The sequence below is a fragment of the Mus pahari genome, chromosome 9, assembly GCF_900095145.1.
Source record: "Mus pahari chromosome 9, PAHARI_EIJ_v1.1, whole genome shotgun sequence".
NCBI classification, from domain to species: domain Eukaryota; kingdom Metazoa; phylum Chordata; class Mammalia; order Rodentia; family Muridae; genus Mus; species Mus pahari.
Window position 1 is genome coordinate 44,750,310 of NC_034598.1, and position 3,986 is coordinate 44,754,295.

The window sequence follows — 3,986 nt, forward strand, 5'->3', positions numbered from 1 at the left end:
GTCCTGGAACTCACTCTGTAGACCAGGCTGGCCTCGAACTCAGAAATCCGCCTGCCTCTGCCTCCCAAGTGCTGGGATTAAAGGCATGCGCCACCACACCCGGCTGGTTGATCAGAATTTTAAGTGATCCTTGCCCACATCACAGTAGGCCAAGGACTGCGTTTCCATAGGACTTTAATTTTTAAACAAACAAACAAACAAACAAACAAGCAAACAATCCCCCTCGGGTCTCCAGGCTTAGTGAAGCATACCTTTTATTCCTTGCATTCTGGAGACAGAGGCAGCTGGATTTCTATGAGTTCATGACTAGCCAGGCATACTGGGTGAATTCTAGAACTGTTACGGGCTACGTAGAAAGACCTTCTTTTGCAACCCACTCCCCCTCTTAAAACAAACAAACAAACAAACAAACAAACAAAAAACCAAAACAAACCATGGAACTGTCAAACAGCGGCCCAAGAGGGAAGCAGGACAGAAAAGCAAAGGCAGTGTTTAGGGTGTTTACAAAACATTTACAGCTGTGTTGTATTTAAAAAAAGGAGAGAGAGAGAGAGCAGACAAAAATCTGCCTGCTTAGGATCTTTGCTCTGGGGAGACAGGATACAGAGAAAGGTGAATGCCTTCAGGAGGGTTCCAAGCCCTCAAACACCAGGGGGCAGAGCTTACTGACATGCACCCCTTACTGACACCCCTGGGAAACTCAGCTCCTCTTCCTCTCAACACTGAATCCAGTTGAGACCTTGGCTGCCTCCCTAGCTCTGAGAGTGGGTCCCCAGCCCCTCACTGGGGGATTCTAGGCAGGGCTCCACCCCTGACCACGCCCCAGCCCCTCTCTGGGGGATTCTAGGCAGGGGTCCACCCCCTGATCACACCCCAGACCCTCACTGGGGGATTCTAGGCAGGGGCTCCACAGAAAATTCAAGACTATTCTGGGACCATTCAAGACCATAATGAATCTCAGAATCAGGACCAAGAGATGCTCTGTGGTGTTGCTTGGACACGCACAATGCACAAGGCCTTCACTTGGTCGGGAAGGACTACAAGCATTCTGAACGTAGAAATTCCCCCTATATTTAGTCTATTTTCTTATAGATTTCAAGCGAGATTTGGGGTGACTTAGAATTTTGGGTTCTCCAAGCTGATGCTGTCATCGAAAGGTCACTTGGAGGTTTGGGGGAATACAGGAAGAGGAGAGGCCAGGTTGTGGGTGAAGACTGCCTGGAGGGAGCTTCCAGCAGATAAGTGTGAGCTGCTGTGGCAGGGGACAATGAAGGAAACACAGCGACAGCAAATGAGGAGGTCTCCTGGAAGAACAGGCAGCAGAAAAAAAAAAGGAAAAACAAATCCTAGCCGGAGAGGGCTTTTGTGTTTTTTGAAATGTAAATGACACTCCCAGAATTGCCTAATAGTTAAAATGAAAGACTTAAAAAGAAATAAATCAAAGGCAAAAGGATGGAAACTGGATGGGGCCTAATCCTTGACTGTGCTGGGGCGGCTCTGAGGTGCTGCTGGAGCTGGGGACCAGGCTGGGTCCTCTCACAGAGAGGACGTTGCCAGAATCACAGAGTCACCGCAGCCTTCAAAGAGAGCCTCGGAGGCCAGGGTCACTTTCTAAGCGTCCGACTTGTCCCCAACCCTCATTCCCCTTCTGATCTTCCTGGCGCTCAGCTGCAGGTGGGGAAGCATCCCCTGGGGAGGATGCCTGGCTTGTGGGAGTGGTTTTCAAAGGCCTTTGTTAGAAACACCACCAAGCTGGAAGTCTGCCTGCGTTAATACCTACTGCTTCATTGCGAACACACAGTAGGGCTGGCAAAAATGAGGGTATTTCTCTGCCTTTTCTGTTCTCCACATGTTGATTTGTTTGTTTTCCAGACAGGATAATGTAGCCCAGGCTGGCCTGGAACTTGATGTTTCGCCAAGGCAGACCTGGAAATTCATCCTCCTGCCTCAGGAATGCTGAGTTGACAGCTCAGCACTTTACCCACTAAATGACAGTGCCATCCTAATACAATCATGTCCCACACCCCCTGTTGCCGAAGCCCAGGCCTGTGGTGCAAGGAGGAATTGCCTGTGGTGTGTGCCCAGGTGTCCAGTGGAGGATGGACCTCTGGGCTGGTGAACATTGTCTCCTGTTCCCTGAAGCTAGGCTCTGGGAGCTGATGGGACCTGGATGGAAATGGAGGCTGTAAAGGCTGAATGGAGGGAGAACAGAGCTGTTGCTTTAACCTGAAATACTACTGATGGAATCCAGAGCATCCACACATTAAGCAAGAGTTCTGCTGACCACATGCCAGCCCCTCACTGGGGGATTCTAGGCAGGGCTCCACACCTGACCATGCCCCCAGCCACTCATTCTAGGCAGGACCCCACTCATGACCACACTCCCTACAGGACATAAATTGTCCCCTCAAAGACATATACAAAATTGGGTGTGGTGGCACCTGTCTTTAATCCCAGCACTGGGGAAGTTGAGGCAGCTGAAATTCTGTGAGTTCAAGGCCAACCTAGTTGAAATCTCAGCCAGCAAAGGCTACATAGTGAAATTCTGTATAGAGAACAAAAAAGAGGGGCTGGCAAGATTGCTCAATAGGTGAGAGTACTGGCTGCTCTTTTAAGGTCCTAAGTTCAAATCCCAGCAACCACATAGTGCCTCAGAACCACCCTTAAAGAGATCTGACACTCTCTTCTGGTGCATTTGAAGTCAGCTACAGTGTACTTATGTATAATAAATAAATCTTTGGGCCTGAACGAGCAGAGTTCACCGGTGTGAGCAGGGCCGACCAGCGTGAACAGAGGTCCTAAAATTCAATTCCCAAGAGCCACAACCATCTATACAGCTACAGTGTACTCACATACATAAAATAAATAAATCTTTAAAAAAAAAAGAAAAAGAAAACAAAGAAGAAAGAACTAAGTCCAGGTCCTACACAATCCCTTAGAACATGTGACTTTAACTATTTGTAACATTTCTTTGCGTGTGTGGTGGTTGGCGGTGGGTGGGTACACGCATGGCACAGAAACAGCTTGTCTTCTCTGTGTAATTCCTCATGAGTGGATGAACCTCCCCTCACTGAACCATCTTACCAGTCCTGAATGTGACTGTGTTTTGAAATACTTTTTGTTTGTTTGTTTGTTTTTTTGAGACAGGGTTTCTCTATATAGCCCTGGCTGTCCTGGGACTCACTCTGTAGACCAGGCTGGCCTCGAACTCAGAAATCCACCTGCCTCTGCCTCCCGAGTGCTGAGATTAAAGGTGTGTGCCACCCTGTCCGGCTTGTTTTTGTTTTTTAAAGAAACCAAAATTCCAAAATTCTCACTACATCTTGGTATTTGGGATAATGAGGTGGCAAATTTCAGACAGGGTAAATATCCATGTCTTCACACGGTGGTCTTAGGCGGCCTTTGTGAGGGGTCATTTGACCTTCAAAGGAGTCAAGATCCAAATGTTGAGAACCATGACTATTAACTCTTTAGAGATGGTTAGGGTTAGGGTTCTTCTAGCCGACAAGACTTCCTCGTGTTTCTCCCTTCTGTGGAGAAGCTCTGAGATGTGAGTATCCCACCCAGGGGGAGGGGTACTTCTGTACTCCTTATTTCTGCATCATGTACTTTATGCAGAGCACTGAGCCATCTTGCTGCACCCAGGGTACCTGGAGGGGCCAAAGGTGCTCACAGCCCACAGCTGTGCTGGTAGGCAGGGCTGATCTTGCCTCTCCTCCCTGGGGAGCTATGGGAAACAGCAGTGTGGGTGTTCACACCGCAGACCTCAGCAGAATAGAAGTATACAGAGTGTCTCGTGGGGATTGGATGCTCCTTTGATCAGAAAGCAGTCTTGGGCTGGTGAGATGGCTCAGTGGGTAAGAGCACCCGACTGTTCTTCCAAAGGTGTGGAGTTCAAATCCCAGCAACCACATGGTGGCTCACAACCATCCTTAACAAGATCTGACTCCCTCTTCTGGAGTGTCTGAAGACAGCTACAGTGTACT